At 37.3% G+C, this 19,655-nt stretch overlaps 1 long non-coding RNA gene across 4 annotated transcripts in view; it reads left to right on the top strand.

Moving 5' to 3' along the window:
* The window catches only part of LOC106730179, a 57,484-nt gene that overhangs the window by 12,812 nt on the left and 25,017 nt on the right, over window positions 1-19,655 (top strand). For all 4 annotated transcript variants that reach the window (XR_004315142.1, XR_004315140.1, XR_004315143.1 and 1 more), the window contains exon 2: window positions 9,745-9,807. This is a non-coding gene — a long non-coding RNA (uncharacterized LOC106730179). The remainder of the gene's footprint in view (window positions 1-9,744; window positions 9,808-19,655) is intronic.

Raw genomic sequence — 19,655 nt, 5'->3', positions numbered from 1 at the left:
AAAGTAACCTGTTAAAATTTAAAGATAATAAATGCCTTTATTTTGACTAATACAACCATTTTAAAGTGACTTAACTTCAATCATCCACTTAAGGTAGAGATACACGCTTCATTCAGTTCAGTCTTGAATTTTTAATCCCGTAATGATTCATTATTGTTAAAATTTGATACATTTCTATTAAATCATATTTTTGCATCCACTGAAAATTTTCTTTGCTCACCATTCATCTCATATCTTAGATCTCTGTCTGTAAGGAAACCCTTTATTAGTTACTTTCACAAGGATATTTGTGTAATAAATCTCTCAATTTTTCTTTACTCGAAGTTGTCTTTATTTTGACCTTTTTCTTAAAAGATGGTTTTATTTGCTATAGCAACTGGCGTATATTCTAAATGCCATTACTTCTTCTTCTCTGCACTTTCACTGTGTTATTGCCCATTCTATGCTTTTTATCATTTGAATCATGGCCCCAGTTCTATAGGCCATTTCAGTCTTAAACCAAGGCTGGGTTACAGTGTGGTGACATACATTTTTTCCTTGACTCGAGTCCCACCAGCAAAGTTAATGGAAACCCAGCTTCTCCTTCTGAGTCTTTATTCCTGGGAGTTCCCTACTGGCCTCTTGTAGTGGGAGCTATTTTCTTTGCCAGGTTCTCTGCCTCCTCCAGGTCTCATGGCCTATAAACCCTCATGGGAGGATGCACCTCTGCTGGGTGTGCCCACCACACAGGTCTAAGATTCCTGCCATGTCAGGGTCCCTCATCTCCAGGCCCCTGATGGTGCTCTTCTTGTGTCTGTGACAGGCTGTATTCTCCAGAGATCCATGAAAGGGAGAAACATCTCTCTCTCTTTCTCTTATGTTACACTGGCAGAAAAGGAACAAGATCTCACAAGGATTGCGATGAAACATTTTTGGACTCTTGTTGTATTTGTTAATTGTTCTTAGTATGATCAAGCTCCTTTCCTAAGCTTCATATGTAAGTGTGGAGAGGAAGGGGCAGACGGCAGGCAGGTGAATGGTGAATACACTTCAGCTGCGGGGGTTTGTGGGCAAGCTCAAGATATGGCAGGTGCTGGAGAAGAGACACCATGCTCCTTTAAGAGGCCTGCACCTCAGATGACTGGTGTATTGTTAACTCAATAATCTCAAATGCCTGTCCTTTCCTTCTTTAGAATAAGATCTTTCCCAGATACCTCTTTCTTCCATCAGGCAAATAGCCTCCTGGCAGACCCTACAAACCTTCCCTACAAACCCAAGCATACCTGAATCCCAGGCTGAAGATTTGGGGATAAATTAAAGCTGGAGTCTCCTGAACAGCATAAATTGGATGTTTTATACGTACATTTATACCCTTATTTTAGCATAGCACTCTATCTCATTCTTTACTGCATCTCTCTTAATATGCTTTACACTTAGATACAAAGACTTGTATTATTCTTCTAAAATTTCTGCATCGAAGCATATGCTGTTTATTTAGCTGACTTTGACCTCCATTCCTGTCCTTTAAATATAATTAAGCCCCTCTTTCTTCCACTTGTTGATGGTTTCTTCTACATTAAAAAATGATTTTTTTTTATTTTTTAATTTCCTGTTTTCTACTTGTATATTTTTTAGCTGATTGCGTTTTCACATCTTGAAAGCTGAATTTCTTGATGTCTGTTTCTTCTTTTATCTTTTGTTTTTCCATTCGAGAATTTTTTGTGCTTATTTGTATTTCTTATCCTTCTTCCGATGTTGTTAAGACTTTCTTAGGTGATTTACTCCCTGGTCCTTTTGACATACTTAAAAATTAATTGAATAAAGATTTTGCAGAAGAAATTTGGTCTGTCCTATTTTAGACATATTTTTATTTCAACTTTTACTTAAACTTAATGTGAAGCTTTATAAATATTATTTAATCTGTTTTGCATTCTCAAATGAACATAAGGACCACGTTCATTGTATTGCAGCTAAAGCCTCGTAAAATGATATTCAACTCATAGCTCAAGAAACGTTGGCCACCACCGGTGAGACCATCGCTGACTTTTGAGAAAACAAAAGAAGTGGAATCTGTAATATATATTAAAAACTTGGCTTGAACTTGAAGAAATATAAATGTTTTATCCTTTGTTCTCACTTTAATATCAGAGTCCAAAAGTATAACTCCCTGTTTTAAATAATCACATTTATCTTAGGAACGCAAAGCACCATCAGAACACATGAAACACGAATAAGCTTTATCCATGGAATCAGCACTCTTAAAGGCAATAATGTTGTGTATCTGTGTGTGTGTGTGTGTGTGTGTGTGTGTGTGTAGAATCTCAGCCACTTTTTAATTCTGCCAGGTATTGAGCTTCTTATACTTCTTGTACCTGGAATTCTATATATACTTCGGTAAATGTATGTTCAATGTTGCGTAAAGTGATTTAGAATTTTGTCTTAAATATATGCATATATTTTACAGACAAGAGTTCAATACATTTATTCCTAAATTGCCAGGTTGCATGAGGTGTTTGTTTGCAACCTTTGTAAAAACCTCCTTACTCTGATCTTAACATTGGACACTAGGGACAGTACAACCGTCACAGAAAATGTATTAGTGATTGCTCGTCAGTCAGACACAAGTCATCTATAGGAATGTGCTGAACAAGCCTTTTCACCAAACTGTTCTCAGCAGTGTCTTCCCTGGCAGCCAACATGGAGGAGTTTTTCTACCCATTTCTGCCAACCACGCTCTCTGCAGTCTTTCCCTCTGTGCTCCCCATGGAGCCTGTTACTTCTGAGGCTTCTGCTCTCACCACCCCTTCACCACTGGCCACTTTCACACCCCACCTCCTCCCTCTTCCCACAGTCCTATTCCTTCTTTTTCTTTTCCCTTCACTGGGGATACCTGTCATGCAGTTCCAATTGTTTTTCTTTTCTTCTGGATGAAACAAGAAAGGCTTCAAATCCAAGAAAGTTTGGGGAAATTGAAAGGAGCCAATTAGAAAAACTCTTCCTGGTCTGATCTCAGTGCCATATCTCTACAAGACCAACAGATCTTGGCAGAGCTAAGGTATGTCTTTTGCAGGATTCCTGTGCACTATTTTATCAAAGAGACCCTCTGCCTCCTGTCTTTCTTAGGTGCAGTGAAACTCTTCCATTGTCTAGGCTTTCTAAGTGCAAGTCCCAGAAGGGCAATGGGTGTGTTTTGTGTTCCAGTGTGGGGGCATGAAAGAGGAAGACCTCTTATATTCCACAGCTGTTGAAAATGAATTTGAGCACATGGACAAAGCCATCACAGATGGCGTTGGACAAACAAGTAGAAAACTGTAACATTTCTTGGTAGGTCTTGGTTTGAAATCCATTAGGTTAACACGGAGTTGGGAAAGTAGATCTATATGGGCAGATGAGAAAAGGAGTATCGGGTTCAGCCCGAGACATTTTCCCAGCCCTTCCCTGAGCAAGTCATGCCTGTGTGTGGTTAGTGAGGAGCTTGTGGCTTTTGAAAGAAATCTGCTTTGAGGGCAGAATTCCAGCTGTTTGAGCAAATACTAGTTCAGTCTACACCTGCTCAATGTAATGGACATTTTCAATGCTTTCTGCACCCAGGGTGTTCTGCAGTTAGGAACCTGGGCTTGAAGATTTGATTGCTGATGTATGTGGTCATTTAAAATATTCCTGGACTTGTCTCTTCTGTTTTTGGCAGAGTGAAGTTATAAAGTTAAGCTCAAAATTCTGTAGGGAAAGCAAAGTGAGTGCCAGCTTTCAATGTTCTTTGGAGATTTTTTTAAAAGACATTTATATGGAATTTTCTGTACTGGTAAAATATACATTTCAAATGTAAATGGGGACATTGCTAAAGTCGTCATTGTTTATTGGGATTTGAATCTATTTTCATATGAACTTTAGAACATGCCCTGGGGTAGTATTTAATCCTCTTAACAATGTACTTGACTGTCATTATCTAATTTAAGGGATGCCTAAAAACTAAAAAATGAGAACAATACAAATCAATGTACCATGATTAAGTAGTTTCTTTATCTAGAATACACATTAATTCTTTACAGTCTAATATCATACAAATCTCATGCTGATGATTTTTGAGATAAACATGATAAAATCCTCCCCCCTTGAAAAACAGCATAGGAAAAATGACATATGCATGCTACAGAAGTTTCCCTAAAATGACTGGGGTTATTGTCCTCAAATGTTCTTGTTGCTGTGTCTCATTTGAACCTCTGAAGCTTAGAAACATCCAAATGCTTACAAAAGTGTAAGTTTAGGCTTTCAGTCTTTAAATGACAAATGACCTAAACAATGTAAACAGTGTTTCTTGAAATATGAGCTATAGAATAATTGTATCCAGGAATATTCATACATGTGAATCACTCACACGAGTTCAGTTTGGGGAAATTCTGGATTAAACAAATTTAAACAGGATTCTTTACTGAGGGCTGTATCATATGTTAGAATGCCTCATGGCTCTAGATAGCATTCAGGCAATAAATATTTATCCAGTCCCTACTATGTGCCAGGAACAGCACTGTATTTTGCTCAAACAAATGTCAACAAATCAGATATGGTTTCTGTCCTCCCAGGGTTTTCAAAGTAATAGGAAGAGAGAGATTAAACAAATAATGGCATAAATATTTAGATTGCATAAATATTTAAATGGTATGGTGCTATGAAGAGAAAGAATAAGATGCCATAAGAATGAACAAGAGGTACCAATTTAATTGGAGGATGGATTTAGGCAAGGACTCTGGTAAGACATGAGATTTAAGCTAAAGCTTAAAGAAGTAGGAATTAAAGAGGGGCATTCCAGGCAGGGCGATCAGCAAATCCAAAGCCCTGAGGCAGGAGAGAGATTGCTACACTGGAGGCAGAAAAGACCAATGTCGCAAAAGTGCAAAGAGGCTCATGGAAAAAGCAGAAGAAATAACGAAGGGCAAATCCATGCAGAATCTTATAGGCTGTGTGAAAGGCGATTTTTATTTTAAGTGCAAAGGGTTTTAATGAGGGAACTCCTGTTAAAATACCATTTTCCTGAAGAAAAATAAGGTATTACATTTATCACCCCCAACTATATTTGCCCTTGGAACCATTCGGCTGATAAATGTCCTAGGGGCAGTATCTTTGGAAACCACACTGACAATACTTTAAGAAATCCTACTCTAACCAAGGATTGTGTCCTCAGATGGTAAGTGACAGAAAACAGGAAAAGAGACTTGACCGGTTCAGACTCGTGAATCAGTATCAGAAACATTCAGAAGGAGGTCTGCCAACACGGACAGATTTGGAGTTCAAACATCACTAGGACTCATCGACTAGCCCTGTTTAGTTTTATTCTGAGGCTCATTAATGTGATCCCAGAAGTTCCAGCATTTTCCATTGTGGGAGCAAGGCGAATGAATCATCTCCTCACATGCTCCCAGACTGCACGTCGGTGGGAAAGAGGTCTCTTTCACAACATTTCCAGAAAAATTCCATTGCCTCTTGGTACCCCTCATTGACATGCCCATCTGGGAACCAGTCACCAGAGTAACCAAAGTAATAGGATATATTGATGGACTGAGGCCTAGGTAACCTGCAGCCTTGACTATTTGGATTCTCAAACAGAAATCTAGGATGACCACTACAAGCAGGAACAATGCTGGAGAGGCAGAGGGCAAAACTACAGAACAGATTTTTTTTTTGTTTTAATTTTAGTGTTTTAAATTACGTGGATATTTTTGAAGTAACTATGTTGCATTTCTGGTTAAAAGTATAAAAGGGAAATGCAATAAAGGTTTTAAAATAGCACAAAACAATGTGCTTTTTGTTGCTTCTGGGTGGTTACAGAAAGTAGAAAAATTATGGAACAATGAAATAGGATACTTCTGTTATTACTACTACTAACAATTCACCTCCATTCATGACTTTTTCTTTTTTTTTTCTTTTTTTTTTTTTTTTTGGTCCTTTCCATCTGCATGGAAATTATCCTACCTAGACTAGTGAGTTACTAAATAAATGATGTCGTGTGCTTCATTGAAATTATTGTCAACAGCCCTGCCATACACATACATATATAATATGTATGCATATTTGTGTGAATATATAATATATATGCCTTTACAGAAATATAAATCTTCAGGATTATAAAAAATGATTTTATGATTAGATTCTTTAATCAAAATGTCCTCTAGAGTACTTTTAAGATAGCAATAAATATTGGAATTTATAAGAGGCAGTGAGTCAAAGTCCTGCGCATATAAAGTTTAGAAGTATAAAAGGGAAAAAATGTTCTTCTATGAGAAGATAATATGGTCTAAGTGATCAAAATAGACTTAGATAAATGGTCGAGCCTGCATAAAAACTACAGGTCAAGGAAAAGCTATGACCCTTACAACATCAACTAGCAACATATTTTTAGTCTTAGAGAGAGTGGGTTAACACTCTGGTCATTTATACTTTGTTCCTCATTTTATGACTGTCATCTAAATATAGCTGAGGCCATAGCAGGGCAAGAACTGCTAGGGAGGAATTTGTGGATGAAATGAGACTTCGGGGAATTTTTCTAAAGGGGGCTGTTAGGAGTGCATGGTAGAGAATCCTAGTAGGATGTCGAACAGTGAGGGAAAGTAGTTTGGCAACTGGAATTTTACGGTTCACACCTCAAAAACAGGTCCTATTTGCCTCAAATCCCAAGAATGGCCCTGTAGCAAATTTCTTAAGGATATCTAGACTGGCAGACAACCACAGCTAGATTATATTTTCTGATTTCATTCTGGATATTTGTGTCCCTCTGAATTCCTCTCTCTTCATAGTGAAAGCACAAAACTGGATTTGCCTTTAGAAGCTAAGAGAAAGTCAAGTATGTACCCTTTGTTTCTTTGTTTCTTTCTTTTTTTTCCTTCTAAATTAGGTATATACATATAGAAGTTTGAAAGTCAATGAATTTAAGCATAAATATTGTATAAGTGTACTTTTTCCTTAGCAGTGACTGAATATTAAAACACTTAGTGTATAACATATCCACAGTTATCCTGACATTTAATTGGTTTATGTACTCTTGTAAAAGGCCAAATTTACGAGTTTATTCCTAAAATCTAAAAATACAGATGATTATTCCTAAATATCTGTATCTTTAGACTTTGCAAGAAAAGAAGCTAGCAAACAACTAATTGTCATATGGCTCTGAAGTAAAGAGGGCATTGCTGGAAATTCTACTAGAATTATTTTATTAACATAACTACTGAGATTATTTCTGAATCATACAAAATCCCATGCATAAAGTCCTGGTCATATAATGAAATGTTTAAAAAAATTATCAAGTTATATTAATTCAAACCATACACATACAGGAATAATGTTCTATTTTCTGAATAATTCCTGGAAAATTAAGTATTACACCATGTTTATTCCTTGCTTTAAATGATAGATTCTTGCACTCTATAGTATTAATGTTTATATATGTTTAGTTAATTAAATTATGCTAAGGTGATATATTAGTGTAAACATATTTTTTAACAGATACCAGTATCATGAAACTTTGGCAATGCCGTATAGTATAAATCATAAGATATTATTAAACTAACATTAATTTTAAAAACTTTAAGAAGGGTTTTTCCACCATGAATCTAGTTGTTCAGAAACATGGCATTTTTAAGTTTTATTGAGGCATAATGGACAAGCAGGAATTGTACTTATTTAAGGTATGCAACTCGATGTTTTGATATATGTATGTTTTATGAAATTATCACCACATTCAAACTAATTAACATATCTAGCACCTCACACAGTTATCATTTCCTTCTTTCCTTCATTCCTTTCCTTTCTGTCTCTTTCTTTCTCTTAAGAACATGTAAGATTCACCCTCTCAGAAGATGTCAAGTCTACAATACAGTATTGTTAACTACACTCACCATGTGGTATTGTACAAGAAGAAAACAATCGTCATGTTTTGTTTGGTATCATATTTTGCATTGAGTGCCTATCTGAGGATTTTAATCTGCCACATTATATTTTTTGTTTGTTTTCTTTTAGATTCCACATACAAGTGAGATCATACAATATTTATCTTTCTCTGTCTGACTTATTTCATGTAGCACAATGCCCTCCCAGTCCATCCATGTTGTCGCAAGTGCCACATTATTTTTTAAAACAAACAAACAAAAATGGGATTATAAAAAAAAAAAGTTGACTGATATGATGGCTAAATTCACATTAAAATAAAACTCAAGAATTCTGATTTTCTTTCTCTTAATTTATGTCATAATGTGAGAAGCCTCTTAAAAACACAGGCTGTGGGCTAGACCATTACTTTTGGCTGATCTTCCTTAGCCTCATTATGTGGGTAAAACAGAAAAGTAAATCCTTCTCCAGCTTACCTCCCCACCTATTAAGATTTTACATGGCAAGCTCTATCCTGTTCTCTTCACAATTTCTGGGGGCTCCTACCATCCCGCCTGAGCTTTGTGTTCTGTCTATAGGCCATGATGTTATGAGTTCCTCCTACTCTCATTAAACTGTCTTCGTTGCATACATGATATACACAGGGGCTTATCCACCTATGATCCAGTTCCCAGAGTTCTTAAACTGTCTTGGTGCCAAATTAAGGAAACTCAGCAACGATAGAACAGTGAATTTTCCTTTCAAAATTGCCCCCCAACTCCTCAGTTTCCAAATGCACCGAATCATGTACCTATCACCCAAAATCACAAAACCCAAGTGTAAATATTATTATCACTAAGGGCTGATATTTTTCCTCTTAAGCATCTACACTGTGCATTTCTCCCTCTCCACCTTCATTAGTTAAGGTGTGCTTAGATCTCATCTTGATTACTAACGTTTACTTTTAAAAAAATTAAATTCTGATACCAACCCATTATTATTAATTAGCAGTGTTTTCTCTTCATTTTGGAAAACATGACATCCTCCACTTTGGGATCTTGCACTGTTTCCAATTATACTTTTCAATGAGTTCCACTTCTCTAAAAGCAGGATGGATACATCAAGAGTGTTATATGAGATGCAGACTTGTAAAAGAAGTTTTTACATGGCATCGGTCAGGATTCTTCCCAATGCAAGTGACAGACAGAAATAACTGAAACTGTCTCAAGCTTAAAAATAAAATAAAACTTTATGTGTGGTTATCCAGGGACTCAATATCAATTGAACTCCATTTTACTCTAACTTTCAGTTTTGCTTCCTTCTGTGTTGGCTCACATCTCAGAAAGACTTCCTTTTCCTGGTGGTTATCACCATCTTCAACTTACCATTTATCTTCTCAGCATTCTGCCCAATGGTTCCAATAAATGACTTAAAATAGAATCTCACAGGCTCTGATTGGGACACATGCTTATTCTTGAGCCCATCACCATGGCCAAGTGACTTCAGTGATCTAACTGGCCATATCTTGGTTATATGCCATCTCTTGGATCTAAGGGTGGAAACATCTTCTATAGAACCATATGGACCGGAGTAGAGAAAGAATGGCTTGTAAAAGATTAGAGTACTATTCAGAGAATCCCAAACCAACAGATGTGAACACTATGTGAAAGGAAGAAATGTATATAGATATTATCACAATAAGGGAGTGTATATAAAATATAAACAAATAGTCATGAAGCCCAGTACATCATGACATAGTCTTGGGAATATGTGACATCAGGCAGTAATCATAGAGTAATCCTTACTTTTCCAAATACATAATATTTGGGTTTATTTAGAGAATCACAAAAAAGTAGATGAAAGACTTTTCCATCAAGCCCTCTCTAACAAGTTTTCAATTGTTTTTTTCAGGAACCAGTGATCCCTTTCGCTCTTGACATGGGCAAATAAAGGCAGATTACCTCCAAGGCACAGGTACATTCATATAAATCTCAGAAAATCATCCAAACTCTTCACTATTACACATTTTTCCTGTTCTCACCTGTATATATCTTTCAAAAGTGTCACTAATGGGATACTTAACTTCTTAATATGTGCACTAGTAGCAAGGAAAGTATGAAAGAAAAAATGAATAACAAAGATGATTATTACAATCTACAACTTCAGTCCCTTTCAGGTGTACTTTGCTGCCCCTAAGGCAGAGGTAAGTAAAGTTCACAACTGTGTACAGCAGCTGCTTTTTCTGAAGCTGGCTATAATCAGCAAAATTGTAATTAGAGTAGGTTGAGAAAGGCAGATACACTTACTGAACAGTGCTTTAGACCCAGAAACAACTGCATCTTATGGAGAAATAATTGGATCACGAGTGTTGACTGATGACTGAGAAATAACCAATCTAGTTTAGGAAGACTAGCCTTCAAATACAGAGACCTGGCTTCTGGTCCTGGTTTATTAACTTGCTGTATGTTATTAGCTAAAACTAAGGACTTCACCTTTCTGGGCTTTAGTTTTTTCATATTGAAAACTTGTGTGTGTGTGTGTGTGTGTGTGTGTGTGTGTGTGTGTTTTCTGTTTTCTAAGTTCACTTCTAAGTACTGAGATTCTATAATATAGTTCTATAATACAGAAGAGAGATAAAGTCACATGGATCAGATAAGTAGGTTGTAGAACCTGTACAATTGCATCAGGGCAGTTGCTTTGCTACTAAAATGAATACAGCAGAAGGGGTCCATGCCTGGGAGTAGAATGGCACCAACAGCACTGGCAGCCAAGATCCCCAAGAAATGACTCAGGGAAGGGAGGGTGACAAAGATGGTGAAGTAGGAAGACCCAGAGGTCAACTCCCCCCATAGACACATCAAAATTACAACTGCTTACAGAGCAACTATTGATGATAAAGACCAGAAAACTAGCAGAAAAAACCTTCTACAATTAAATATAAAAAGAAGGAACCAGGACCTGACCCCACACATCAGTGCATCAACCACTAGCACCAGAACCATGGGAGGCCCCATAGTCAGCTGTCAGGACTTTGGCCTGCCCACCAGCAGGCCCCAACTCCAGGACCCCCAGGGCCATGCAGACAGAGACCCAGTTCAACCCACCAATGAGCCAGCACTAGTCCTGGGATCCTCTTGGTCATGGTCCCTCCCATGAGCAGGCTGACACCAGTTCTAGTACCCCTGGCACTATAGCAAGACCCAGACTCACTCATTCGTGAGCAGGCACCAGCCCTGGGATCCCCTGGGCCCTAGCCCTACCCACCAGCAGGCAGATACTGGCCCCAGGTCCACTGCAGCCCTGCATCTGCCATGTCAGGACCCAGCCCACCCACCAGAAGACCAACATCAGTTCTGGGACACCTTGGGTCCCTCAGCCAGCTGTCCTGGGATCTGGCCCCATCCACTAGTAATCTGACACCAGCTTCAGGAAATAATAGTCCTTCAGCCAGAGACCCTGGGACCTGGATCCACACACCAGTGGGATGGTACTAGCCCTGGGACCTCCTGGTGCTGGCACCACCCACCAGCAGGCCAACACTAACTCTGAGACCCCTTATTTCCTTCAGCCAGCTGCTCCAGGATTCAGTCTTACTCACCAGTGGGCAGACACTAGTTTAGGACACCCAGAACCTCACAGCCAGCTGTGTCAGGAATTGGTCTTGTCCACCAGCAGGCTGACACTGGATCCTGGACCACCAGCCCTGCAACCACTCACTCCAGAATCTGGCTTCACCCACCAGTGGGCAAGAAACAGCCCAGTGACCCCTTGGGACCCCAGAAGCAGCAGCCTTATGACTAGGTGCTGCCCATCAGTAGCCAGCAGCCTCTGCCCAAGGTGGGGCCAGACAATCAACCAGACTGGGACAAGCCATGCCTGTCAGACCACCCACAGTAGTCAGCCACTGCCTTCTACAATAGAAGGACCCACAGTACCCAGAGAGTGGGCACCTCTGGAGCATGTACCTCTGCTGACCAGAGGGGAGTACACTGATGGGATGCATAGGAGGGCTCCCACAAAAGGCCACTTTTCCTAGGTTGGGAAAGATAACTAACCTACCAGATATATAAAGATAAAAATAGCTTATTAGGCAAAATGAGGTAACAAAGTAATATGTTTAAAATAAAGGAAAAATATAGAAAGAAGAACTAAGTATAGACAGGCAACCTACCAAGGAGTTCAAAGTAATTATTTTAAAGTTGTTGAAAGAACTCAGGAGAAGACTGGATGAATAGAATGAGACGTTAGAGGTTTTTTTTAACAGTTAAAAGTATAAGAAAGAACCAAATAGAGATGAATAATACAATAACTGACATGAAAAATACATTAGATGGAATCAACAGTAGATTAGATGATACAGAGGAAAGGATCTGTGAGCTGGAAGAAGGAAAACGAATGAAAAGAAATGAGAATAGTTTAAGAGACATCTGGGATACCATCAAACATACTAACATTTACATTATAGGGATCCCAGACGGAGAAGAAAGAGAAAAGAGCAGAGAATATATTTGAAGACATTATAGCTGAAAACTTCCCTAACTGAGGAAAGGAAATATTCATCCAGGTCTAGGAAGCACAGAAAGTCCCAAACAGGATCAACCCAAAGAGCATTACACAAAGACACATTGTAATGAAAATACCAAAAACTGAAGATTAAAAGCAGCAAGGAAAAAGCAACAATTTACATAAAAGGGAACTCCATAAGGGTAAAAACAGACTTTTGATTAGAAACTCTGCAGCCCAAAGGAGGTGTTATGACATATTTCAAGTGAGGAAGAGAAAAAAACCTACAACCAAGAATACTTACCTAGGAAGGCTTTAATTCAGATTTGATGGGGAGGTCAAATATTTTACAGACAAACACAAACTTCAGCACCACCAAACCAGCTTTATAGGAAATATTAAAGAGATCTCTCTAAGTTAAAAAGAAAAAGCCACAACTAAAAATAGAAAAATTACAAAAGAAAAAAATCTCACTGCTACAGGCAAATATATAGTAAAGGCAGTAAATCAACCATGTACAAATCTAGCAGGAAGGTTGAAAGACAAGAACAGTAATATCATCTATATCCAAAATAAGCAGTTAAGGGATACACAAGAAAAAATTTTAAATATGATGTTAAAAACAGTAAACATGGTGAGGGAGTAGTAAAAAATGCAGGGTTGTTAAAACATGTTTAAACTTAAGAGAACATCCAATTAAAATAATCATGTATATATAGAGATTGCTATATATAAACCTCATGGTAATCACAAACCAAAAAGCTACAATAATACACTATATACAAAAAACAGAAAGGAATTCAAACATAACACTGAAGATAGTCATCAAATCACAAGGAAAGGGAGCAAAAGAAGAAATGAACAAAAAAGAACTAAAAAAACAACTTCAAAACAATCAACAAAATGGCAATAAAGTACACATCTAAGAATAATTACTTTAAATGAAAATGGATTAAATGCTTCAATCAAAAGACATAGGGTGGCTGAATGGATTAAAACAACAACAACAACAGCAACAACAACAACAACACCCATATACGTACTACCAACAAAAGACTCACTTTAGATCTAAAGACTCAAACACACTGAAAGTGAGGAAATGGACAAAGGTATTTCATACAAATGGAAATCCAAAGAAAGCTGGAGTACGAATACCTGTATCACACAAAATAGACTTTAAAATAAAGACTGTTACAAGAGACAAAGTTCACTTCATAATAATCAAAGGATATCAATCCAAGAAGATGATATAGCAATTGTAAATATATATGCACTCAACAAAGGAGCACTTAAATATATAAGGCAAATATTAATGGACATAAAAGGAGAAAACAGTAACAGAATAATAGTAGGGGACTACTTCAACATCCGATTTACATCAATGGACAGATCATGTAGACAGAAAATCAATAAGGAAACACTGGCCTTAAATGACACATTAGACCAAATAGATATAATTGATAAATATAGAACATTCCATCAGAAAACAGCAGAATACACATTCTTTTCAAGTGCACATGGAATGTTATCCAGGATAGATCATGTGCTAACACACAAAACAAGCCTCAGTAAATTTAAGAAAACTGAAATCACATGAAACATCTGTTCTGACCACAATACTATGAGACTAGATATCAGGTATAAGGAAAAAAAAACTGCAAAAAACACAAACACCTGAAGCTAAACAATGTGTACTAAACAATGAAGGGATCCCTGAAGAAATCAAAGAGGAAATCAAAAAACACCTAAAGACAAAGGAAAACAAAAACACAATGATCCAAAACCTATGGGACTCAGCAAAGCCAGTTCTGAGAGGGAAGTTTATAGCAATAGAAGCTTATCTCAAGAAACAAAAAAGTCTCAAATAGACAACCTGACCTTACATAAAGAAACTAGAAAAAGAAGAACAAACAAATCCCACAGTTAGCAGAAGGAAAGAAATCATAAATATCAGAGGAGAAATAAATGAAATCGAGAACAAAAGAAAGAAAGAAAGAAAAGATCAATGAAACTAGAAGCTGGTTCTTTGAAAAGATAACCAAAATTTATAAATGTTTAGCCAAACTCATCAAGAAAAAAGGGAGAGAGCCCAAATCAATAAAATCAGAAATGAAAAAGAAGTTACTACCAACATCACAGAAATACGGAGATGGAAAGTATACTGTGTTCATGGATTGAAAGAATAAATATTGTTAAAATGCCCATACTACCCAGGGCAATCTACAAAGTCAGTGCAATCGCTATAAAAACGTGAAGGGCATTTTTCATAGAACTAGGACAAGTAATTTTAAAATTTGTGTGGAAACACAAAAGATCCCAAATAGCCAAAACAGTCTTGAGAAAGAAGAACAGAGCTTGGAGCAATCACATTTCCTGACTTCAAACTATACTATAAAGTTATAGTAATCAAAACAGTTCAATACTGGAACAACAACAACAAAAAAGATACACAGATCAAAGGAACAGAACAAAGAGCCCAGAAATGAACCCACACATACATGGGAAATTAATCTATGACAAAGCAGGCAAGAATAGACAATTGGGAAAAGACAGTCTTTTCAATGAAATGGTGTTAGAAAACTGGACTACTGCATGCAAAAGTATCAAACTGGACTACTTTCACACCATACATAAAAATAAATTCAAAATGGATTAAAGGCTTAAATGTAAGACTTAAATCCATAAAACTTCTAGAATTAAAAATAGGCAGTAAGCTCTTAGTAATATTTTTTTGGATTGGTCTCCTCAGGCAAGGGAAACAAAAGCAAAAATAAACTAACTAGACTGCATCAAACTAAAAAGCTTTTGCCTAATGAATGAAACTATCAACAATATGAAAAGGCTACCTATTGATGGAGAGAAGTTATTTGCAAATGATATATCTCATAAGGGGTTAATATCCAAAATATACAAAGAACACATACAACTCAGTATTTTAAAATATGACTGAAACATTATGCTGTACACCTGAAATTGAAACATTGTAAACTGACTATAATTCAATTTTAAAAATAGGAAAAAAAAAAAAAAAACCCCAAACAACCTGATTGAAAAATGAGCAGAGGACCCGAACAGACATTTTTCTGAAGAAGACACATGGATGGTCAACAGAAACATGAAAAGTTGCTCAACATCACTAATCATCAGGGAATTGCAAATCAAAACCACAATGAGATATCACCTTACACATATCACAAACCACCATACTGAAAGGAGAAGAAATAACAAATGTTGGAGAGGATGTGGAGAAAAGGGAACCTGAGCACACTGTTACTGGAAATGTAAATTGGTGCCACTGCTACATAAAACAGTATGGAGTTTCCTCAAAAAATTAAAAACAGAATTACCATATAATCCAGCAATTCCACTCTGTGTATTATCTGAAGAAAATTAAAACACTAATAAGAAAAGATAATGCACCCTTGTGTTCACTGCACTATTATTTACAATAGCCAAGATATGAAACGAACCTAAGTGCCCATTAGCAGATGCATGAATAAAGAAGGTGTGGTATATACATACAATGGCATATTACTCAGCCATCAAAAGCATGGAATCTTGCAATTGCAACAACATGGATGGACCTACAGGGTATCAAGCTAAGTGAAATAATTCATACCGAGAAAGACAAATACTGTATGACTCCACTTATATGTGGAATCTGAAAACAAAACAAAACAAAACAAATGAGCAAACATAACAATACACAACAAAACAAAAAGAGTTTTAGATACAGAGAGCAAACAGGTGGTTGCCAGAATGGGATGAGGAGAGAAAAGAAGCGGGGGAGATTAAGTGGTACAAACTTCCAATTGTGAAATAAATGAGTCACAAGTATGAAATGTACAGTGTGAGGAATATAGTCAATTACTATGGGTATCTAAGTATGGTGTCAGATCTTAACTAGACTTATCATGGTGATCATTTTGAAATATATAGAAATAGAGAATCACTATGTTGTGTACCAGAAATTAAGACAGTGTTGTAGGTCAATTAAACTTCAAAAGACAATTAAAAAAAGAGACTACATCTGTGGTTACCAAAGTGGGGTGGGGATTCGATGAAGATGTTCTAAAGGTACAAACTTCCAGTTATAAATAACTTACTAAGGATGCAATGCACAACATGACAAATATAATTACCACTGCTGTATGTTATGAATGAAAGTTGTTAAGAGTAAATCCTGAGTTATCATCAAAAGGAAAAAATATTTTTTTCTATTTCCTTAATTTTATATCTATGTAACACGATGGCTGCTCACTAAATTTATTGCAATAATCATTTCATGATGTATGTATGTCAAATCATTATGCTGTACACCTTAAACGTATAGCACTGACAAACAGTGCTGTGTATCAGTTATATCTCAATAAAACTGGAAGGAAAAAATGACTCAGGGAGAAGGTAGCTCTTCCTCTCAAGTGTATGCTGTCTAACATAAGAAGAAAGCTGGACAGTTGGAGAAAGCTGGCGATTTACATGGCTACCTGTGAAAGCCCTTTCCTAGAAACTAAGGTGTTCCTTCCTACCATTAACCCCATCCAGCGACATGATTATAGCAAGGAGCCACCTGGCTTCAGTTACTAGACCAGGAGTGGGTTCATGAGCCAAAGTAGACTAGTAACCATTTCCTCAGAAATTTGGATACGGCATTAGCAATTTCTCCCTCTTGAATGGCTGACCTTGCAACCCTTGGAATATGTTTATGGTCATGACTTCCACTCTGTGATCAAGAAAAGGGGAGAAAATAAAAAGGAAGGGAGAAGGCTCAAGTGGATATTCAGGAATGTGAAAAGACAGAGAGATTCCTGCTGGTTGTGGAATTCCTCTTCTAATTCTTCCTGAGACCCAGCGGCACTCCTGTCCCGGGGTTCTAAGAAACTCCCCAGTATTATTTTGAATTATTATTAGTTAATTATTTCTTTCCTTAAGTTAATTTGAATTTGTTCTAACCCTTACCAGCTGGTGGTAACTGGAGCCAAATATGTTTGATTGTAAGCTAAGCTTTTAATATTTCCTGTAACTATTAGGGTTTTTTGTTGATGAATTAATAGAGACTTGGTATTAGACACAGATTATTTTCTTGAATGCCCCTACATTTTATGAAGTGGGCAATGTTATCCCCGGATGAATAAGCTGATATTTAGAAAACTTTTGTTACTCACCTTAAATTAGACAGCTATTAAGTGGTGAGGTTACTGTCTAATAGACTTCCCTCAGCTGGGTGCTGACTCTAATCCGTTTAGCCCCTAATTCGTAAGATTAGGTAAAATGATTTGCTAGTGGGAACTCTGAGATAGAGAAAGTCTACAAAATACTGATTTTCCTAACACTTTTCAATTTTCCAGAAAAGGAAATCAGTGTAATTTGGGGTTAGGAATGGAGATAGGAGGAGAGAGTGGTCGGTATTTAGGGGGCTGGTTACCAAAACATATCCCGTTATGTCAGCTCTCTGTAATTTTAAACATCGGAGACTTCGTGGAGTTATGAAGGAAAGGACGTTATATAAGGGCTAGTCATTACGAAGTGAAGTCTGAGCATCACTTGGTTGGTATTCACCAGTGCCAGAGGTCAAAAGCTACCACTTCAAGCATTAGTGGGTTCTCCCTCAATGAACTTCTCCCAGGCAGGACTGTATAACTCTTTTCAAGTCTAGCAGTGTTGCTTTCACAAGTAGTTTTAATCACAAACATTCAGTTGGCCACAAACACATTCCTGTACAATTTCTTCATCAGTGCCTTCTTAAGAGTGAACTGAACTGTTAACTTACTTTTAAACAAAATGGAATAGTTGAAATGTCTGATGGCTTCCTATCAGCATAAAAAATATGAACAGCTGCAACTTGTTTCTGTAGGGCTAAGTTTTACCCAAAGAAGGACAAAAGAAAAAAAGTTGTCTGTACTAAGGGAAGACTAATGTTGTCAATGGAGAGAAATGAATATACCTACAGCTTTTTAAAATGTTGGATAACATAAAAATGGCTTTGAAGATTAAACGAGGAATATCCTTTTTACTATGATTCATCTTATTTCCAGGTGATTAGTAGTGTTGGACCATAGATTGTAAATTTACTAAAGGAAATGCAGGAGTAGGGTTTGGTGTACACTGCAAAAATTCAACAGGAGTAAAGCGGTTGATCAAACTTTGTAAAATGGCATGGCTGCTTTATAAAGAATGGTAAAAACATGCCTTTGAGGTCTCCTTTCATTGACAGCCCTAGAAGTCTTTCCCCATGAGTGAACTAATTGGTATATTTTCAACTGACCAAAGTTACACAACCATATTAAATAGATGTTAAATACTTTACGAGCACTCATAACCCACCACTGCCAATTAACAACTCTTCCAAGCTTGCGTTGTGCAGCAGCAGTAAATGAGAGAGGAGCTCCTGCAGCCACTGGCTGGACCTCTTAGCACTAGTATCTGGGCTGAGCTATGGATTCCGTGGTCAATGCTTGCTGCTTAGCATCAGAACTGGGCATTCTCAGCCCACCTGGAGATGATCAGTTTCTTAGTAGCCAACTTGCTCATCAAATCATTCAGTAAATCATTCCAGAGGCACGGCACAGAGGACGAGAGAAAGGAGATCAGGAGCCAGCTGCTGGATGTGACTCTTCCTTGGTGCTCCCCGTTGGGCATATGGCTTAACCACTGTGACTCAGCTTCGCAATCAGTTAAAGTGAGGTAATACCAATTCTAACCTCACAGGATTGCTATGAGAATTAGAAATCGTATTAATTAGAAAACGTTTAGGATGGTGCCTGACATTGTATAGTAAACACTAGATCATTGCTGAATATAAAAGCGAAATTCATTGATTTGTTCTGGCAGTACTTACTAGGTGCCTACTGGATGTCTGGCACCATGAGTTGCTCAAGACTGAGAAGGTACCTGCCCTCACAGGGCTTACGTTCTGGTTGGAGAAGGCAGACAATGAAAAAGTAAACAATTAAATAGACAAGATTATTGCAGATACTGAAAACTTCTGTGAAGACAATAAAGTTCAAAGTAAGTGATGAAATGAGAAGATCTGAGGTAGAGAGATAGGGAGCAGGTATTGGTCAGAAAAGCTCTCTTTAATAGTTAATATTTGCATTTGAAGCCCAGAGAGGAGAGCTAGAAAGCTGAGGGAGAACAGTCTAGTGAGAGTGGAGCTTTGCTGGAGGGGAAGGGGACGGTATGAGGTTGCAGAGTCAGACGAGGAGCTGATGATTAGGAGCTGGTAGGGCTTGCTAAGGAGTAGAGGTTTTGTTTTTAATTTTAAAGAGAGTACATTTCTATTATGACTCCTTTGGTTACAAGTCAATACATTTTACTTA

The sequence above is a fragment of the Camelus ferus genome, chromosome 25, assembly GCF_009834535.1.
Source record: "Camelus ferus isolate YT-003-E chromosome 25, BCGSAC_Cfer_1.0, whole genome shotgun sequence".
NCBI classification, from domain to species: Eukaryota; Metazoa; Chordata; class Mammalia; order Artiodactyla; family Camelidae; genus Camelus; species Camelus ferus.
Note: the sequence above shows the minus strand (reverse complement) of the source record. Positions and strands in the feature narration are given on the sequence as shown.